This window comes from Lissotriton helveticus, chromosome 5_1 (genome assembly GCF_964261635.1).
Source record: "Lissotriton helveticus chromosome 5_1, aLisHel1.1, whole genome shotgun sequence".
Taxonomy (NCBI): Eukaryota; Metazoa; Chordata; class Amphibia; order Caudata; family Salamandridae; genus Lissotriton; species Lissotriton helveticus.
The window spans coordinates 1,249,259,947-1,249,282,825 of NC_136065.1; the positions used below are offsets into that span (position 1 = coordinate 1,249,259,947).

Here is a 22,879-nt window from a genome sequence, read left to right on the forward strand (position 1 = left end):
CACTGCGTCCTGGCATCCAGCCCCTCGAAGGTCTCAGAGTAGATAGGTCTCCTGGATTCTCCTTGCCTGGGTCCCCTCTGCTTCTTCGCTGCTGCCCTTGGATGCGAAAATAGAAAGATCCATGGCCCTGTTCACCATTTATCTGGTGAGCAGTGCGGTGGATGTGAATTCCATCCAAGTGCACAGACAGCAGGGGGAAAGGGATGGCAAGGGCAGGTGATGCTTTTCCTTTGAAAATTAATTTCTGCTGGTGTCTTAGCCCAGGGTTTGCTGTCTGTGCACTTGTATGGAATACACATCTATACAAGTGCACAGACAGCACACCCTGGGCTATGACGCCAGCAGAAATTCCCATACAAAAGAAAAGCGTCACCTGCACTGGCCATGCCTTCCTCCCTGCTGTGCACTTCACACCCCATGCTTATAACCCATCAAGTGCTTAGGTGAAATCCCTGCCTTCAGGCAAGGATTTCACCTCGGCGGCGCCACTCTAAAGGAAATCAAGAGGTGAGGGCAGGGGGGGCTTCACTCGAGGAAACTGTTCAGAGGCTGGCTGTCTGCTCGGGCTGCTGGGCCTCTCAGAATGCATAATAAAAATCACATTCTCGGCTCCGATGCGCAGCGTTAGTTAATGATTTCAGTGCATGTCATCTTAGCCCGGGCAGAGGAGGCGACCGGGGGGGGGCGCTGAAGCCCGGTGAGCCCAATGGGTGTTGCGCGCCTGGTCATCATGAGTTGTGTGTTTTATATTGCACCTAGTCTGCACCAGTTGTAATAAAAACATCCACTGTTAAATTTTGGCTGCCCAGTCCTTCAGGAACATAAGGAAAGAACATTTTCTCTTTTTTAATGGCACATACAGGTTTTTGTGAAGTAAGCACCAATATCCACATGTTATGCCCTTTCTCATTGGTAACCCCCTTATTAGGTAATAATTATTGCATCAGCTAAATTCCCACTACTTTATTCATATTGACTGCCTACGTGTATTTTAAGTAATATGTCTGTTTGACAGCTAGAGTGCCTAAACCCAGACTTGCAAAATATGCTCCAGCACACAACAAAATTAATCCCGTTGCCATCCACCAGCACAAAACATGCCTATGCAATTCTTTCTCTGTCCAAGGGGTTACTGAGATGAGTTTTGTATCATATTTGAGATGCATTGGACTCTTTCGAATGTCAGCAAGGCTAATAGATGGGGATGAACCAGTAGGGTTTGGTGGCCTGCTATACACTCTTGGCAGGGAGAAGAAGGGTATCAACCACAGGGGGGACAGCTGAGCATGTGCTGTCTTTTATGTGCTTTAGGGTATCGTGCAGAGTGTTTTAATGGTCGTAAACCCTCAGATTCTGTATATTGTTTTTTATTCTTCTCTATCTGGGAAAACTCTTTTTGAGTTTGGTACTTAGTGACCTTGAGGAATGTTTAGGAAGAACTGACTTAACTCTGCCTGCCTGGCTTACTTCAGGCTCCAGTGTTCTGGATAAGTTAGTTGAGCATAAATGTATTTGACAGTGTCGAATCTTTCAAGCTCAGCCGGTATCTCTGGCACAAGGATCTTCAGAACCCCAGGCAAAACTATATTTTGCCACTTGTGCACTCTGCTCACTTAACCTTAGTAATAACTCATTTGAGAGCTTTTTTTCACAATAGGGTGCCATTTTGGGGCTTCATATGGTGGTACTATAAGGCTGTTTCATACAACATACTTGATGGTACACCTGGCCTGCCATGCAGCCTGCTTTAATAACTTTCCTGCAAAACGATAAAATTCCTGGCTTTCGCTGCCCAAGAGCTAGAAAAAATACAGCAATGAAAGATGATCTGGGCTTCATGGCTTCGCCGTGGCTGGTTTTGGACTCTCTTTTATTCTCTTAATAGTCAATTTTTTCCCCGTTCCCTCTGTAAATGCACTTTATCAGTCTGACCATGCGACAGTTATACTTAGTTAAATACAACCTTCTAAGTACATTGCACTCTCTGCCACAGCATTTACTATTGGTCTAGATGTTTTAATGAGACAGTAACTCCATCATAGAGGCATATCAGTGCGTTTTTAATACTATTTTATATTTTGATGCTTATTCGTGCAATGTAGCTAATGATCTGAGTCATTCTATTACGCCATTTTATGTTGTTTTTATGTTGATTCAAAGATGTTGATGTTCATTGCATGGTGGTAAGATCCACCCTTTTATGATTTTTACAAATCAAATAAAGTAATATTAACCCTGGTTTAATACAGGCATTTCTGTCCTGCTGTGCAAGCCTGGTTTGACAGTGCACCTATCGCTAGACCTTATTTGATACATATAAAAAGAGCTTTAATAAGCACTACAGAGAGCGAGGCTTGCTCTCGCACATTTTGTTCTTCTTCTCACTGGATTTGATTGGACAAACGTTGTGTGCTCTCCCTGAAATAAGGGCCTGGCATAACATTGCACATATGAAATGTGGTACGTTTAAGCTGGGTATGGTGACAGGCTAATGATCAAGGTGGTGTGCCTGATGGTTCATTGGGAAAAGCTATGTCAGATTCCTTCCCTCTATGTTTAGTATCAAAAGACAAAGGCAGTAGGCCTCAATTATTCTTTGTGAAAAGCATGCATTTATAGATTGTTAATTTAGAGTAAACGTGTATTTCTAACATGCATTCCCGCAGATTACCAATAGCAGCCCGTGAGGGGACACGGCAGGCCTGCTCGTGCAGCAAGATACTGGTAATACATTATTTTGCGTGGTTGCTTTTAGTTCCTGTGTTGAGCATAACGTTCTTCCACAACAGCTTCGTATCAATGCGAAATATAATTGTTAACATGGTATTATCGGAAAACAATATTTGTATTTGTACGATCATAATGCAATAGTTTTTCGCGCTCCGCTTCCAATCTGTCAAGGATGTCTCCCGCCAGCATAAGCAACACTGCACAGCAGCGTTAGAATACCACGGACGCCGAGGCCAGCCAGATGCACGGCGCCCCCGCCTCCTCCCCTCCACACAATGAACAACAACCGCAGGCGGGAATATCATTAAACGCAAGCGCTTGCTCCATCTTAACAAGCCGGCCGTGGACACTGCCGCCGAGGGCTGCCAGCGCGGGCCGGCCACTGACACGGAGCCCCTCAGCCCCACCCGGTCCCACAGCCCTCTTCACTTCCCATCAACTGAAGTCACGCCAGAGCGGCGCACAGCACTCCGACCCTTCGTTAAAAATAGCTCCTCGCGCACTGCTCCGGCATCTGCATCCGAGGGACGGCTCCACGTTAGATGTGGTCCCAGTGTTTTCGAAATGACCTCAGACGCCGGAGGCAGCATTGCAGTGATGGATGGAACGCTGCAGTGTGTCTAAACCACTGGGTGGGCACTGGAATGTGCCCAAGAAGCTACTCCGGGCACGTGCAACTTTCCATCTCTCGTATTTTAACTCTTCTGTGCAGTTACAGACAAGTAATCTGGCCTGACACAGAAAAGTACAGTCCAGGCCAAAGGACAAACCACCTGGCCGTTCAGAATGGAAACAAAATCATCTCCAACACTGTAATCCCAAACACAAGCATCCCTAGCACAATCACCCCAACACAAGCATCCCTAACACAATCATCCCTAACACAATCAACCCAACACAAACATCCCTAACACAATCATCTCCAACACATTATCCCAAACACAATCATCTCCAACACTGTAATCCCAAACACAATCATCCCTAACACAATCAACCCAATACAAGCATCCCTAACACAATCATCTCCAACACATTATCCCAAACACAATCATCTCCAACACTGTAATCCCAAACACAATCATCCCTAACACAATCAACCCAACACAAGCATCCCTAACACAATCATCTCCAACACATTATCCCAAACACAATCATCCCTAGCACAATCACCCTAATACATGCATCCCAAACACAATCATCTCCAACACAGTATCCCAAACACAATCATCCCCAGCACAATCACCCTAATACATGCATCCCTAACACAATCATCTCCAGCACACGCATCCCTAACACAATCACCCCAACACAAGCATCCCTAACACAATCACCCCAACACAAGCATCCCTAACACCTGTCAGAGCATTCACTTCACATGTAGGGTTGGAAATGTTTGAAATCATGTGAACCACTGGTAAGTTTGCACTGCACATTCCATTCCATGGTTTATTAGCTTTATTATGTCATCTTTGGTGTTACAGACAAGGGCAAACGATATGGAAATCACCTTTGTCCCTGAAGTGAGTATCTTGTCTCTGTGGGAACTGAGCCCAGGAGGAGAGGGCACCCATTGATTGCATGTGTTAACAGAATCCGATGTCACGGGTGGGGTGAAACTGCATCCACATCTGTTTGCTGGGAGTTAGCACCACGGTGTATTTATTTATTTATTTATTATTTGAGCTTTTAAAGCGTGACAGCTACCCAAACAAGGTTTCTCGGCACTGAGATAATGCGGTTAAAGAATGATGGAAGGCCAAGAACAGTTATTGGTCAAAAAGCCAGGTCTTGACGGCTTTACGAAAGCGAATGTAACTATCCTCAGAACGAATAACCAGGGGGAGGGAGTTCCATAGCTTGGGCCCCAGGTAGGCGAACGAGGGGCCGGTGTATGTACCCTAGTCTACTTCCATTGGATATCTCTTAAAGTCAGGTCTCCACCTCTGTGGGATTATGACAGGAGGCTCTCCACCTGGTGGGTACCTCCTACGAGTGCCCAGATCAAGCCTGGCCTTTAGGCCATTCCATGTGCTGGAAAGCAGCTCCACAGCCATCCTTAGCTCTGGAGATCATGTACCGGGAGGGAATGTCTGTCCTCCGCCTTCAGTGGCTGTGAGCGAGGAGAGAGCCATGCGGTCAGACCCACCTCTTGTAGATGTGCATCAGGAGAGATCTGCACCATCTGCCGCCCTCTGCGGGTCCTGGAGCGATCCCTCATCATTCAGGCCTCTATTGGAGGTTCTCAGGGGATTTTGCGAATGGAAAGATGGGAGAAAGGGCCACCTCGGTGTTCCTGCACACCTTTCTACATCCCTCACTCTTCCAGTGTGGTCACCACCCGCAGGAGAGTCCATGGAACCGTTCCCAAAAAAAACAGCACTCACAGGAGGCATATGACAAGGTACGAGTGTGCCAGAGTGCCACTGGCTTGTTTGTTGGGTCTCTCCGGTTATGTGTGGCAGCATGGCTGTGCTTAGGGAGTTCTCTTTATTCTGTTGCTGCATGTTTAATGTAGCACTAATGTAGCACTTAGAAGCTTCCAATAGTGGCCTACTGACAGACAGCACCAATGTTTAGGATCAGCTGTGATGGGGTTCTTTCCTATTCATCCGGCTGGTATGAATGCTGATCCCCATTTTAAAAGCTGGGTGCTAATCAGCACCCTGTTTAGCCATTTAGACATAGCCCCAGCTCTGTAACCCCATTTTAGGTGATTGTCACCTAGTCCCTGTGGTAAACACAGCCTGATATGAGAGCTGTAGGTGGCGCCCTGTTGTCCTCAGAAAAAGCCTCCTCTCAAAGTGCAGAATATTAGAGGGAGAGCTTGAAATTCTCTGGGCGTTAGCCGGGTCTTCTTGCCCCTTCACTCATCCTGCACTATGTGCTCTGTGCAACACCTTTGAAGGGCTTTGGACTATTAATCGATGGTGGAGCCCTTCTCTGTTGCCAGTGATTGCACATCCTTCTTAAGAATGTAACCCTGCAAGCAGTCAATGCCTCCAGTGTGGTTTGTACCTCTTCGCTCTTGATCTTGTAAAGCACGTTTCTGGTTTGACTGATTGTTGTGCGTGTACCACTTTCAATTTCACTGAGGGAGGTTGAGATTCTTGTGTCATGATATAATGGGCGACCTAGAGATTTATCACAGGAAATATCTTACCTTTAGAGTCCGTTTTCTAGGGCCTTTGGGAGCTCAGTGTGGCTTCCATCAAGGCAGTTGTCACTCACACTAGTAGCTTAACAAACCCATTCACTACAGACACCTTCGAGGCCTACTTCATCCCTTCTACCCAAACATGCTGGAAGAGGTGTGGCGCAGCGGCCAGGGTGACTGACGCCGGACGCTGGGGATCACTGTTCGATCCCTGGCACCGGCGGCAGGGGTCTGCCCAGCACCATGTGACTCTGGGCAATAGCTTGCTTAATCTTCACGAAGGCCCCAGCGCTGGGAAACCTATGGGTAGCTGTGCGCTTTACAAATACAGGATTATTATTATTATGCTGCAACGTCAATAGACGAAGACATACTGCACCATCCACCACCACACCAGTCCATCAGCTGGCATTGGCTTTACACGGGACAATATTTAGGTTATTTCCCCTGGTCCTCAAAGCAATACAAGGTACCTCATCCTTACCTCCAACACACTTTTACCATATATAATCCTCACCACGAGCCCTATAATCTACTGACCTCCGCTTCCCCATCCCATCCACCTTCAGATCCTTTGAAGGTTAAGGACCCTTTCACTGAATGCTGTCCCCACAGTACTTTGGGATGGACACTTCCTTCCTATCCTGAAGTCACATGCAGCAGCCTTCAACCAATAGGCAATCCCACCCCTCCCCAACTCTATGCTCTTCGCTTCAGAAAGGCTTATATTACAAATGAAGTGGCGCTCCTCACCGGTCACATTCATCCCCTAGCTTATGTCCTCGCTGATGTCCTGGTGGATCGCAGAGCTCTCAAGTTTCCCAGCTCCATGCACGAGCAGCTCATTCAAGTCCAGGTGTTTGCATCACACCCTGGGACCTGTAGTCCGGAAATCAGATGTAAGAGTCCCAGAGTGCAAAGAAAAACACCTGGACTAGATGGGCTACTCGTGCATGGACCTGAGGAACTCGAGACATCTGGTCTCACATTGCTAATGCACACAGTGCTTCAGTTCAGATAAAAACCACGATACGCCCAACAGAAGTACTGGAACATATGACTTTACGACATATTGAAAATAATGCTCCTACCACTTATTGTTCAGATAAAGGAAAGTACTTAAGATATATGAGAATGGCACGTGATTCATTGAGCTGCTGAGAATGGAGTCTGGACATCACCAGCAGAGGAAGCGTGTCCTTCATCATCCTCCTTGTCATGAAAACCAAGCAAGGGCTTGGGGACACATTCCCAGCATGTCAAAGATATCCTTGACCCGCTCTGCTGATAGCAGTGAATATAGGAGCCAGGCACCCTACTGCTGTGACTGGTGAAGGTACACAAGGACAGATAGAGTTTACACTACAGGAGCCTACGGGGGTGCATCCAGATGATACTGAGTCAGGCTGGTGCACTGTAGGCCTCTTATATTTATTCACTTGTTGCCAGCGCTGATAAACAGCGCATAGGAAATGTAAACAATCAGACGTATATCAGCCATTTGCCCCTGTCATGACACCACGTTTGACTTGATTTCAACAGAGGTCTTGCTTCCTTTGCTGCCAACTCCTCATTAGCGGACAAACCCCACTTGGGCCTCACGGCCATGGCTTCTGTTCGGTCATTGGGTCACAGGCTGCACAGGATCTCATTACAGCTCTGAGGGCGCTTGCTGCTTACACTTAAGCCTACTGTGAAATATTCTTTTTCAGATTTGGTGCATTGCATGCTCCTTTATTCCATGTATGGGACGACTAGCCATCCTCACAGCAAAACATGACAACTTCAGATATGGGGCAGAAGTGGATGAGACTTGTCGAGAAGGTTAGAGCATGCACGACACTGCGTTGAGAATGTGCGTTTGAGGATGTTTTTGGAAGAGGGAGGGTCCTTCTGGAGAAAAAGTTGGAATGTGCACACAAGGGGAGATTGGAACAATGAGGAGCTAAAGGTCTGAAGAGCACAAATGTCATGAAGCTGAATGGTGTAAGGGTTGTCAGAAGGCACGGAAAGTAGGTTTTCAGGCAAGTAAGGGGATAGTCTGTGGAGCAACTTAATACCAAGATGAGAAGCATTCAGTGAGCTCTGCTGCTGCCAGAAAGCCGCTCTTTTCTCAGCGATGGGAGGAGGTGGGTCAGTGCTGAGAGATTAAAGACCACCTGGAACGCAAAATTGATGACTTTGTTAAATGGAGAGAATGCTTATTCCTGGAGACGCATAAGTAAAGCACTATAGTAGTCCAGCATCTGTGGTACCACCAAGTACCAAGTTCACACCAGATGGATGATGTGTAGAATTATGATAGGTTTAATATAACCACCACATCCACTGCATCAGCAGCATCCAGGGATGAGCTGTTCCAGCCTTGTTTATGTGGACATTTTATGTGTTTTCAATTGGTGCAATATTAACACAGTGCAGAATAATGATCTACACTTGAATCCACATGCGTACACTGACAAGATATTATTGTCCTTGAAACAATTTTATTACGGCCAGTTAAAATACATTTTCTTGGCTTGTGCAAACTAGGCTTCAGCTAGGCCTCAACATCACCTTGTTCAAATGGATGTCACATTTTCTGTTTATTAATTTTGCTGCACACAGTTAAGCAAGTCGTTTGTTTATTTCCTATTGACACTGTTCTCTAAGAGACTCTAGCATGGGCTCAAAATGTTAACTTTTTCAAGGTTGTTCCGCTTGCATGCAGTATTGCATTTATAATAGTTCACTGTTGTTTTTGTAACTTGTTTGTTCTGACATCCCCGGAAGATATTAGGTCAGAGAGGGCTGACTCAAAATCCATATAGGGGGATAGTGCTTAGGTGGAAGCCTGTATGACTATTATTCATCCAATGTTCTGATTTGCTGAAAATGTATTTCTTTTGCTCACACCATGATGAATTCGCACTTTCTTCATGCTTCTATGAGAAGATTTCCTATATAAACTTTTGAATTTGGGACTGAGCCAGAATATTCTGGGTGCTTTTAGATATGCTGTCTGATTTCCTAATGATTTTGCTGTTCATTTGGGACTTAAAATATGTTTTAATTGTGTTTATTATTCTGTACTGTCTTATTGCTCCTTGATGGCAATGATTTTAAGCATTTACATTGTAATTATCCTGTATTGTATCTTTTGAACTTTTTGTAATAAATATTTCATAATTCTTCAGCCCACCCTAGAACTTACTTATTGAGTCAGTCCTTTCTAAATTGACTGTATATTTAATATGCTAATTTGCACCTTATCTTGGGACACATTGCCATATGAAATTGAGGTTTAACACTGTCCCAACCCACCCACCTGTGGGCGTATTGTTGAAGTGTATTTTGGGCTGTAGGATTTTAGGGGTACTCTACTCATCCACAAATATACAAATCATATATTCTATGTAGAACTTAACTATGTCAAACATCTATTTTTCCTACAATTAAAATTACATTATACAAAAGAAGTCTAATAATAAGAAACAAAGTTATGAGGGACTGTGAACAGGGGAGAGACACTATTACTATCTATGGACGGATAACCTCATGCTGTCATTGCCCAATAAAATAAGTAAAATTCCACCCAATCTCTGAAGAGGCCATACAGCAGTTCTCATCACCAGTCTTTAACCGCATGCGCGCTAGCGGTTTTCCCGCTGCGCGCTGCGATTTCGAAAAACCCGCGTTACGTGACGAGCTCAGCTCGTCATCAGCGTAGCGCAGGTTACGCCCATGACGAGCTGAGCTCGTCATCAGCCCCGAAGGGGTTAAGCTAACACCCTCCATACTGGAGTCACTGCAGATTCACCTTGTATCTACACTTGCCCTTTTTAAGCATAGAAAGTCAGCAGATACTGTCATCTCCATACCAGTGAGACTTTATTCAGACGGGATCTGAGACCTCCTCTTTATTCCTCCTCTCAGCGGTCACACCTTGTGCTTTCACCAATGCATATCTCCATTCAGCAGTCTGCTTCCTTTGATCCTGCTGTCCCTTAACTCTTAGCAGTCTCATATTGGGTTGTCCGCTAAGTCCCATACACCAACATATGGTTCTGTTCCTCCAGTCCTTTTGAACAGTGCTCCGTTGGTCTGCTGGAGTTTGGGCCTGTTTCGTATCCAGCAGCCATACCCTTTGCATCTGCTAATCTTGGCATCACTGCAGCAGCACCCTTCATATGGCTCTGTCCTGACCCCACAAGTTTGTCTTGCGTCTGTCAGTGTCTAGCTACATTGATATTAGCTGCATGTTTTGCTTTCCCCACATTGCCTTGCTTTTATTGGTTCTAGTCCTCTAATCATGGCTAGATGGCCCTCAATCTGCTGGTCCCTAGGCCGGCACTCGAAGTCACAGATGATGCTTTCTCAAATACGTCCCTGAGTTAAATTCTCAACTTCTAGCCCGGGTCTATCCATCACTTAGTGCTCTTCACACCACAGTCAGGGCCTATTCTCCATCCAGCCACCCACCCCTCACCATAGCACCATCAAAGTATCAGACTCTACTGTCTCATACTGTGCAACCAGTATCACTCTTTGGCCCAGTGGCCCTACATGGATGGATGATCAAGCAGTGTCTACAGACTTCTACATTCTGTAAACCTTCTAAATTCTAAAAAAAATGGTATGATGTCATTGATTCGTTTGCTTGCCCATGTTATTGCCACTGTGCATTGGTGTTACAGTGTATAGCATGTCATAGAATGATATGCATAGAAAGGTTTTCACTGATAAGATTGGTTAAACCACATCACTGAATAAAACTCTAAATACAAATTGCACTCTTGTTTGGCAAGTCGAGTCAGACAAGAAGTGCTGCATAAATTAATATTTTGTATAGTGGATTTCATGTTTGTTTTTGTTCTGTAAAAATCTGTTCCTTTGTATGTTATTCAGACATACTTCTCTGCTTTTCAGTATTTCACCAAAAATGTTCCATTTTACTCATGTTCTTATTTCCTCGGAGAATGTTAGGAGCCCCTCTCTACTTGTCCATGTTGACACTTAGGGCTACTCTGGGTTTCTGATCTGCTCTGTACATTCCATTTCCCCCTGTCCTGTCTATGGAGAAGCAGTCTTTTTTTGTTATTTATCTTACGTTTGCATTGATGTCACCGTCCCATCATAATCATCATATCAGACAGGGGCAGATCCTGATACTGGGTGCAGGGGCCCCTCCTTTCCAATTTTATAAGGCATGTGTATGGTAATTGTAAACAGCAGTTACCATAGACATTTTTTTACCAGTGCAGTGCCTTTGCCTGCCAGATTTGATGCTTGCTAACAGCGACTTTGTAACGTCAGACAGACAGTTTTCCTGAGGCACATGCACTATTGAGCATGTGCCAGTTACAGTCAATTTTGTGCAGGCTATATAGGCTGAAATGGTGCCAACACCCAGGCCTTTGTTACTTGGGGGTCCGAAGGGAGGACCCACCGATGATGAGAAGCAGCATCAGATGTTGAAGCAGCCCAGGGCATTTACAGTGTCAGCCCTGTACTCCTCGGGCTGCTTGTCGGTTATTTCCATAGCTGCCTCCACCCCACCCTTTCCGAAGTCATCACAGGGTACATAGGGTGTGGTCGGCAAAAATAACTCACACCAAACAACCCTGTGAAGAGTTAAGGAGGCTGCCTTAGAAATAGGGCATGCCAGCAGTGGCGGCCAGCATGGTTCATTGGTGGTGCGGCGGGCGCGTTGGGGGACTCGAGGAGGGTGAAGGGAAGGGAAACTGCGCAATAAAAAAAAATTATAATATAAGAAACACTTACCTTGCTGTGCAGAGTCAAGCAACTCTGCTCTCCTCGTCAGACAGGCACAGGGAGTACAGCCAGGCTCCCCTAACCAATCACAATGCTGCATTGTGATTGGTGAGCACCCAGGCTCCCCTGACCAATCACAACTCTGCATGCAGCGTTGTGATTGGTTTTGAGCTTTCTGGTTCGACGCTCAACCAGGGAATGGTGGCCTGGACATGTTCTCCATGCAGGCTGTAATGCAGCCTGCATGGAGAAAGGGGAAAGTGCGCATGACTGGTTCGGGTAAACCACTCCTTCCCTGCCCTGCTCCGAGAGCACAGCAGCCCCACCTGCCCGCAAAGAGGCATGAAACATAAAATTATAATAACTCAAAGTTATTATCAATTTATGTTTCTTCTTTCCCGCTTTGCTTTAAAGCAGTGGAGCACGCTCCTCCGCCTTAGCGGAGGAGCCGCCCCTGCATGCCAGTCCCTGAGAGGGCTAACGTCACACAGCCGTGACTCTGTGCTGACGGGTCACATGCTGTATTCTGTAAACAGATACACTTAGCATGCTCCCGCTATGCTTGTGTATCTGTTCAGATTATTTCAGCTAGGGTGCTCTGGTTGTGGAATCAACTGGTGAGCAGTTCCTGCATCCGGCTGTGTCATCAGCCACTGGGACTGGACTGCCTGAGACTGCCCAGGACTGGGATGGAGTACAAGACTTCCAGGCCTCACCCTTGCCCACTAAAGGGCATTGTACTCTAATTAGAAACGGACATTGAAACATGTCCCTATCACGCCCCCTAGTCATGTCCTTAACGTTATGAACATTTATTGTTCAGAAACTGAACAGTTTTTGTCAGTAAAGGATGTTGTCGTGGAATATCAACTGAGTGTGAATGGCGACTAAACTCACAAATTCATTACTCGTCCATTTATACAATCCCCTCGGTGAGTTAAGTACATGCTCCAGAGATCTGTCTGTAAACTGCACATCCCTCATGCCTTAATTATACTTGTTCTCTGACCAATGAAAGCTTGTAGTATTTTGTCGTTCTGGATCTGTTCTTCTCGATTGGCTGCTGCCACCCTGTACCAGTTCTGTGAGTAAGCAAAGCTTGCACTGTTGCGGCTAGATTTGTATGTGTCCTTTGATGGGGAAAGGTTGCGCTGTTGCTACCTACCTATATTTATCCCCCGAAGGAGGGATGCTTGCACTATTTCTGCTTAGGTGTGATGAAGAAGGGGTGTTTCCACTTCAGAAGGAAGATTGTGGATAGAGTACAACATTTCTCTAACTCCCCTCCGTTACCGATGTGTTACCGTGCACTGGTCAGACTAGTGAAATGCAAAATAACATTTAGTTATTGACTTTCTGCCTAAACAGCCCAGTGGGTGAGAGGGCAGAGATAGCCTTTGAAATGCAAATAGGAACTTCTCACTGTTAATGGCTAATATTTAACACTTATTGGGAAAAACAGCATATTAAAAAGACATTTGGGCAGATTTACAAGCCACTTGCGCCACTTTTGTGTCACTTTTAACATGGGAAAAGTGACGCAAAAGTGGCGCAAGGGGCTTGTAAATCTGCCCCATTGTTTCCTTCTAGAACAATATAAATCGCAAAGACACTATGAGAGGAAAAAAATGTGCTTGCAGCCCTCTTCCCCAGCGCCTGTCTGTGACCTTCCTTGAAATGGTTCAGCACTTGCTACAGGTGCTGCCCAGAGAGGGTTGCACGTGCATCGGTTCATAACCAGACAACTTAATGAAAGCTGTACAGAGACCTTTTAAGGCATGGGCACTGTGGGCTCTGGCCCAGGGCCCCAGCCTTTCAGGGCCCCCCTGATAGAACAGCTCTGTTCTGCAGAGTCTTGCCTTGATGATTCTTGAATAGATTATTTTAAAAGCCACTTTCCTTTGCTTTATTTTCAATGTGGATATGTGTGTCTATTTCAGACATTTTGTAGAGAAATGTTGTGTTTATGTTTCATGCAACAGTCATAAATTAGTTTCTTTTAGATAAAATCATTTCAATTAGATGAAATGAGAGGGTGTCACAGAGTTTATTTGCAATAATATTAGCGAGCAGCTGCTGTGTTACAATGTTTAACCTCTTGGGTGCCCATGACGAGCTGAGCTTATCATGCAGCATGGTAGCGCTGTGCTGATGAGCTGAGCTCGTCATGACCGTTACGGAACGCCCACGCGGGGATAATTCCCCCAGCTGTGCTGGGCGTTCCATTGTAACGGGCGTGGTCATGACGAGCTCAGTTCGTCATCAGCACAGCGCCACCGTGCTGCATGACGAGCCGAGCTGGTCATGAGCACCGTGTCACCGCGCGCTGCCCTCCTCCCCCGCGCCACGGGGAGAAATTAGCCCTGCTGCGATGGGGTTAAAACACAAATCACTATCCCTGAATATTACATGTAAACACATTTAGAATTTGGAAGAGCGTGTCTGTGCACTGTCGGTGACTCGGCCAAAGAGTGCATGAAAGAGTTGAAATAGGATAATAAATTCAGGGCTAATTTCTCCCCGTGGCGCGGCCCTCCTCCCCCGCGCCACGGGGAGAAATTAGCCCTGCTGCGATGGGGTTAAAACACAAATCACTATCCCTGAATATTACATGTAAACACATTTAGAATTTGGAAGAGCGTGTCTGTGCACTGTCGGTGACTCGGCCAAAGAGGGCATGAAAGAGTTGAAATAGGATAATAAATTCAAAACGGTTCTTCACAGGGGCCCCCACACTATGCTTGGCTCAGGGCCATCAAAAGTTTTAACCCCTTGTGCGCTCATGACGAGCTCAGCTTGTCATGAGGCACAGTGGCGCTGTGCTCATGACGAGCTGAGCTCGTCATGACCGCCGCGGAACGCCCACGCGGGTATAATTCCCTTGCTGTGCTGGGCTCGTCATGAGCACAGCGCGACCGTGCTGCATGACGAGCCGAGCTCGTCACGAGCACCGCGGTGCCGGGCGCGCCCCCCCTTCCCCCAGCACCACGGGGGAAGGGGTTAAGATGTCCCTGGCTGTACAGTGATTGGCCAACGTGGTGGAGGCCTGCCCCATCAGGCACATGAACATGTGTGGCCACAGGCAGTTCCATGACATAACACCCACATATTTGCCCATTGCTTTGAGGAACAGGGGTTCATTGACGATGGCTGTGTTCACTGATGCATGGCAGCCATGAAAGCAGCCTCCATCCCCAGCCAACTGGGAATCCATTGCTGAATGTGTAAAAACAATAGCAAGGCTCCATATTCTTCTATTTATTCAGCATTGTGTCTCTTTCTTCCACCACTCTACACTTTATATCTCTTTATCTCACTCTTGCAGGTTTTCATCCCTGCTTAGTCATTTGGCACAGTTTTCCTATATTTATATTTGCCCCATTGTTTCTTCCTTTTCTTCCTGGCTCGCACTCGCTCTGGGACAAAGTCCGATAATGATAACTCCCAGTGCCCAAAAACAAGTGGCAGTGCCAATCACAAGCAACCATCGGGACAAGTGAAGTACTGCAGGAATCCCAGCTATCTCAGCATGCAAGTCCACCACCACCCAGACTCCCCAACTTGACACTGTGAATCATCATTTCCAACTTTCCGCTTTCTGCAAACTAATGGCCATAAATTGATACGCATTGAGCACACCTTACATGACTTTTCAGTGAGGCCTCGATGAAGACCAGCTCTACAAATAGAATGAGAAGCTGAACCAGAAAGTATAGCGGCACCAGGGTGTCATCAAAGCATATGATAAGGGTAGGCTCGCGACATGTGGTGCCACAGCTCTGCAGCACACTCACCTTAGCTTCCTCGGTGACTGTTGTCTCGGTGTCAGCATTCCCCTCGTTGGCCTCTACTACCAAAGAGCTACCAGCTGGGGCAAGATGTTCTCGGCTGGTTCATGACTTCTGAGTTGGTTTGCCAGTTTAAACGCCTGTAAGAGGAAGAGAAGATGGCAACATTAAAAAATGGAAAACCTGTACAGAGAAGAGAGGCTACAAAAGATTTAGCAGAGGACAAGAATAAACAAAACGGTAGGTGAAAATTGTCATTTTACACCTATAGCCCAGTACATGACATCCTTTAAGAATAACAAAGCGTCAGTAGGTAACTTGGGAACATTTGCTCAGTATGGATATTAAAAATGTGAAATGCTGTTAGGCGGGCTGACGAACACAGAGATGAACAACTGCTTGGTCTAATTATCAGGGAGCATCTATCTACTGGAAGTTGCTTCCTTAACTTACAACATAAAGTGGTTGATTCAGTGATGGCTGATCCCCAGCTACTGCACTGTGGTGTGGATTGGTAGGTTACTGGTAAAATGAATAAGGGAGTAAAAAGTCATCTATGTAGAGGACTAACTAAAATAAGTGGCCCAGAGGACTAAAAGGGGCTCTGATAACCAAGAGAAGGAGGAAGGGAGGGTTTCCCAAACACAAGGGAAACAGGATGTGAAATTTAAATGAAAACAACCCATTTCTCTACAACCAAACTATGCTGACAATATAACACCAGTCTCTAAAGCAATAAGCCATAAGCCCCCCTCCTACTACAGTAGCTGCCATGTCACTTGGAATGCTGAGGCTTCAAAGACATAGGCTCAGAAGATGTCACATGTCATTTTTGAGGAAGATCTTTGGAATTCCCATGCCAGTTTCCAATGTCTACTTTCATAGAAACCCCTCCGAGAAACTGGGAGGATACAAACCAGCTCACTGGAAGCTGGTAGACCCTGAGAAGATTGTCCCTAATGAGTTTGTCCTTATTCAAAGATGATTGTAAAGAGTTGAGAATTAGAGGTTAGCAGTAACTACTCCAAAAGCAGAGAAGAAGGTTGACTTTGTTAAGGGCGGGCCAAGTTTCGCTCGCACAGTTGGATGTCTGCTGGGGAATGATATACTGTAAGCACGTATGGTAGAGACCGTGGCATGCTCAGTCGGCTGTCATGTGTCACAAAAAGTTACTTTCAAGTCCTGTGCTTCACTGGAAGGGCAGCATTTTGGGCCAACTGGTACATGGGACAAAACAAAGGCAAGCCTTACCGGCCCCATCCGTTCCCTGGCCTCATCCAGCACCAGAAACTCTTTGGGTTTCTTTTGCCATTTTGCCTATTCTTGAGATTAACTTGTTTCAATTGTCTACAGATGCGAGGTAAGTTCTGCGCCCTCGAACGTCAGCTATCTTTTAAATATACAATTGATTCAGCCTCCTGTTTTAAGTCAGCCACCAGTTTTCCATTGTCTTATATTTTTGAAAGGGCAATGAAGAACACCAGTCTTTGCCCAAGACAGTGACTATTGCTTGACATCTCCTCAACACTCATACGATTGCAACTACCAATGACCTTATTCCTTACGTCCAAATCAGTGTTCTTTTTATATGTAACTAAAACTTGACTTATCCGGATTTGACCATGGCCATTCCATTAGGATACAATATATCTAGACATGATTGCTCCAATAAAAAATGGCGGTCTCCTCATAAATGGAACTCCTTGTTGGTTTCCATTATCTTAGATCATTCCTTTCATGCAGAGTAATCACTTATTTCTACTATCACACTTCAATATGCCTTTTTCTTCTCTTGTCTCCTTCATTATTGACCTTCGGGCCCTTCTACCACTTTTGAATCTCTATTGGCAAATTGTGTAGCTCCCCAAGCATTGAAATATTCCGTGTTAACTGTATGTTGCTGGGGTACATAAATCTCTGAATGGACAACATCACCCACCTTGAGGTAGCAGTAATCATAGGTTCTCCAGCCACACTGGACCTGGCGCAACACGTCAGTCATGTGACTCATATGAAAGGGCATCTTCTCAAACCCATTTTTTGCTTCTGACTCATCCTTTTTGGTCTGTGCACCTTTTCCTCTTGGCGGACCAATCATTTTGCCTTTGTCTCACAAAGGTTATCTCTGTTTCTAGTTAGTTGTGGCGCCTCACTAAAGTACATGAGAGCCCCCTCTTCATAATTTAAAATTCACCATTATACCAACCACCATAGCGACTACCATCATTACCAGGATTTGTGGATTTTGTGGTTGTCAAGAAAGGGAATGCCTTGGTAATAATTCACTAATGTAGGGCTATCACCCTGCCCTCATTGGCCCCTCTGGGTACTATTACCAATTCTTTCAGAGTAGAATACATTAATTCCATCATACTCGGAACAAAGAGATTATAGTTTTCTACTGCACGCTTAACTCCCTGCTTACTGCCTAGCAGATTTCATCATTAGTTGGAAAGGCAACACATGGATTATGGTTACTACTGGAGAATTTTCTGCACATCCCTTACTGTCAATCCGGCTTAACTATAAATCAAGATATAGTCAATAAGAGATAAGCGCTTACCCCTCTAAAGGTCATATTCACTGGGACATCAGATGGACTGTGGCTATTACGATATCTAACCTGCATGACAACACCATTGATGGAAAACATTCCCACAGCCCCCATTCACTTTGCTGTGCTTCATACCAGCTTCAGGTACCCCCCACGAGAAATCCTCTCTGGAATTGCGCTCCTTTGCCTATCTTTACCTAGAGAGCTGTTCCAATAGCTGCAGAATACTAATCTGTGGTGTAACATATCTCTACAATCAGATCTGCCACTAGGATAGGCAGCTAGGAAAGACAGCTAGGATAAGCTCACATCTGTCTTTCATTCCTGGGTGGACTCAGAAATGTAATATGACAAGGACAGCCCCTGATGGCATAGCTCCAGCTAGTATAGTATCTATTTTGTTTGTCGGCATACTTGGTACATTAAGAAATACCACAGACGTTTGTAAATGTACTGATACCCAAGTGGCTAACCCACCAGACGGTCAACCAGATTTCTGTTTACTTGCTTAAGCATAGTGAGTGGTATACACATCCACATTAACTTCAGGGATGGCCCATGTCTCCTGTACACAACAGAAATAATGTTGTCTAATAAATGCTTGCCATTCTAAGTCATCAGTTTTAGAACATACTCCAAATATGTTCCAGTTAGTTACTCTCAGGAGATTTGGCTCACTTCTCACACAGCCATCTCTTTGTTGTCTTTTCCCACTCTGATAATGTTTAGCAAGGTGTACACTGCAAAACCTCGTCTTCACTCTCAATAAGAACTGTAGTTCTATATACACTAGGTAGATCTGCAGGTAGCCAACCCCTGGTGTTTTTACTAGATATGTGCCATAATTATTTTTTCTCTTCCCACCATCTGGTCCAATAGCAAATTGCCCTCCTCTTTTGTTAGTAATCGTCTTGTATCTAATCTAACTTTTTGTAGCAATTTGTGTAAGGCTATTGGGCAAGGACACCAGCTTTATTTCTTAGTGCCGGGTACTAGATCTATCCCCATTTTCCGCAAACCATCGACATTATTCATAACCTATCTTAAGGCATTAATGGCTGTACATTCTGCATGAGTAACGAGGGAGCCACAATTATCATCACAAATCATAAGTCTCACAAGATTCAAGTCCATGCAGTTAAGCAATCGCAAAGATGGTATTACATAAAATGTATCTGTAAACATGATCTGTTTAATAGTAAATTAATGGAAACATCAATGAGTAACTCAATAAAGTACAATAAAAGAGATTAATCTTTATGTTCTCTCTCTCTCTAGCTGATCACAAAGAACACATGCTATGTCTTCTCTATAGACTCTTTAAAGAGTATGGAATTGACCAGCTACTGGAGCTTGACATATCAGTAGGCTCAGAGATCTTACCTTCCTTAACTTCATGCTCAAGTTCAAACCTAACTCTTTACACTCACTTTTTAGTACTCTGTCTTTGGTTCCTCCTCTTGTTAGTGTTAGAAGTTGACCCAAGGATAACGGCTCTCTTCTTCCAGGAGATTATTGGGTACACTTCTATTACATCCATGGAATGGACAATAGCGGTGGTTTTAGCAGTTGCGGGTGAGCGTTGCCCCACTGCCTGGCTCAGAGCCAGCAAATGTAAATTGAAACGGTGTTCTTGCATCGTATAATTTACATTTGCCAGCTCTTAGTAGTAAGCCTCTGGATGATTACTCGGAGAGTCTAACAAGATACTATGCTCTACTTGTTCTTTAAGTAATTGTATCAGTGAGTAAACTGCATATTTTCTGCTCCTACGCTTTTTTGCACCCCTTGCACTTTGTGCTTTTTTAGGCTTTTTTATTATGAACCTTTGTTTCCTTTCTGTATTATACGGGAGGGCTAGTTTCCAAATGCTCGGATCCGTTGTTGTTGATATTGGTATTTCACCATTATATTCCTTTGTTAGTATTAAATGATGCGTTGTTGGTTCATAATTCACATCCCTCTCAATTCATACATGTCATTGTGGAATTTGTGGTAAAATTTGCTGTGTCTGTTTGAGACACGGCATCCTTTTTAGTTGTTTCGTCTTATGTTGAACCCCGCACCCACGCGTTCTTAACCAGAATCTGTAAAATGTCATAATCCAAGAAGCATGATCGGCGCTCAACACAACTTTTTCAAAAAGAGCATGGATCAAAGTTAAGATCCTTCGGAAAGGTGGGATCGAATCATCTGATATAATATGACCATTACTAACAGTGTTTGCACATGTTAGATCGGGTATCAAGGGAGCAACAGATATAGCTTGACTAGAGGATTGTCTCTTTAGATCACGCTTCAAATTTTCCATTATGATTTCCCCACCCTGCGTCGTAGATATTTTAGTCGTTGGCTCGATGCTAATTGCATTTTTGGGCATAACCAGAATATCCGGGAAAGTATAGTCAGGAACTAGAAATGAGTAGGCCAGTGGGCTACGAGGCACAACTTTGTGGCATACTTCATTTTCTTCCATACGTGAGGTGATTCCAAATGAAAGTATTTCACAAATTCTGACCGCCAGAATCTCTACTTGTTGATTCAATCTCTCAACCACGAAGTCGAATGTTTTTTGGTATTCTAGAACGTCCTAGTGCATCCTCATTACGATGGCCAGCTGTAGGCTCCCCTTCATGCCTTGCTTCCTGATACCTAGTTGAAACCGCAGGGGTAACTGCAATACCAATGGGGCAGTTGCAAGCTGTCTATTTAAAAGGTAGTGGGAGCTCGGTAAACTTCCACCTCACGCCCGAGGTAATTCAGGGCAGCACTTTTTGTTATTTGAGTAAGGAGTCCCCTTGACCTCTTGGCAAAGCTGCCATTAGTTTGTTAAATAATGTTTGGGAACGTCTGGGTATAACAGCACAAGTGCATTGTTTTCGCGTTGGCATTTTACACAGTGCTCCAGGAGTAACGCTAAATAACCAGCTGACAGACAACCAAATGAGTTATGTTACTGACCCTGGCACATCCACCCATCCGTGGGAGCCGTGCGTTCGCACCACAGCACATCGTCGGAAAAAATGAAACACCAAAATAAGAATTTGGCACAAGGGTATAAAGTAGCCAGCCTAAGTCTTTTTCAGACCATTTTCTGTACCCCCTTTCTTTCAAAGCGCCTTTCTATGACAAGTCCTAGCTAGGCACAAACACGATCATACCACTAAATGTTCAGAATTATGAAACTATAGTGACTTAAGAAACTGGATAGAAAATATGCATAGCAGTTCTGAACTTTGCTCCCTCCCTATTTTCCGTTGGCATTAGCACTTTAATTACAACAGAGAGCATGGATATGTTTACATTTCTGTTATAATAATCCGCTGTTCTTTGGTTCCACATCACATGGTGCTTACGACAACTAAAAATGTTTTAATGCAATTTTTATTCTGTATATGAATTATGATGTTTTCATCATGGTGGTATGTTCCACTCTTTTTATGACTTTAACATATCAAATAAAAGTATTTATTCACTTCGCTTGAAAAATGTTTAAAAAAAACACAGCACATCGTCGCACGCTGCTCTTTCTTTATAGTTCCCCTCAATTCCACTATCTAGTCCATCCATGTGAAATCTGCACCGCTTCCTCTTTGTCATCATTGTGGGCTTAATTGAATCACCGAGGTCAGAGGCAAGCCACACTGGCAGAGGCTCAAGGCTGCCGGGAAAAGCAGAGTTCTTGCACACCGAGTGCAGTGATAGATGCCTCACCACACGCCACATGCATTCAGTCCTTTATGTCTGCTGTGGAACTTCAATGCTGCCTTCACGTCACACAACCTCAAAATAGAAGCATCAACCACTGAGGCCGCTACCGCTTCCGAAGTCTGAAATAGAAGCATCAATCATTGAGGCAATCTGCTTACCTCCCCTCTTTTCTTTCTCATGAACCCCAGGGCTCTTCCTTATGCTCTACACTAGTGCTTTCCAAACTTTTTAGAACCAAGACATTTTTATAATAGCTAACTTTGACGACCCCCCTAGCTTTAACAGAAAGGAGGTTTTACTCTGCAGTCAGAATTATAAAAGTAAACACCAGTCCCCATGTTAAAATAACTAACAGCAATTAGTCAGAAGATGTAGCCTGCAATTTGACCTAATTCTTTGATGCACCGCAAATGTGACAAGATAAATGCTCAATTTAAAATAATCTTTATGTATTGCTCTTTTATCTTTAGAAGACCAGGACTTTTAAGACCAACCAAAAATTGTCTTATGACCCAACGGTTTGGGAAAGACTGTCCTACACGTTTCAGTCTGTATGTTTCTTCTCGAGCTTCTCTTATCTGTTATTTTGGATCCCAAGTGATATCTTGCAGCAACGAAACACAGATTATCGGCTCCTTCAGAGAGGAGTTTAATACAACTGCTGAACACTTTCGATCTCTGTCTATGGATGGCACGTAATTTGTTAAAGCAAAATTATAACAAAACAGAGGTTGTTATTTTTTCGTTGACCCCCCTTTATCTGGTCTTCTTCTTGGTGGCTACATGGGAAGTACAAGAAAACAAGCATTTACAATGCAACGGTTTCGCCTTTGCAAAAGTTAGAGCTATTGGCATTGTAAATGACAACATTTTTGTTTATGTGTTGGTTTTGAAAACAGATGAATAAATGGCATTGTCCTTTACATTATTTCTGAAGTGGTACGTGATAACACAATCACGACCCTACCTGGCGCACAGCTTTGGTTTGGTAGTATTTCCTCCTTTTCTGTAGTTATCCAATTTTTCCAATTATTCCAACATTTCACAGTTTGTTTTCAATTGTTGAATTTATTTTCAAAAAAGCCAACTTTCAAGAAAAACGATCTTGTGCATTCAGATTCATTTCATTTTACTTTATAGCTTTTATGGTTCATATTTTGTATTCAACTTCATACAAGTATATATCTG

The 22,879-nt window shown here is 44.4% G+C and overlaps 1 protein-coding gene across 1 annotated transcript in view; it reads right to left on the bottom strand.

Annotated features, from left to right (window-relative positions):
* Positions 1–22,879, bottom strand: part of CHST15 (carbohydrate sulfotransferase 15) — a 360,039-nt gene that overhangs the window by 281,564 nt on the left and 55,596 nt on the right. The window contains exon 2 of the mRNA XM_078644020.1: positions 15,433–15,566. The gene's annotated coding sequence lies outside the window, so the exon portion shown is untranslated. The remainder of the gene's footprint in view (positions 1–15,432; positions 15,567–22,879) is intronic.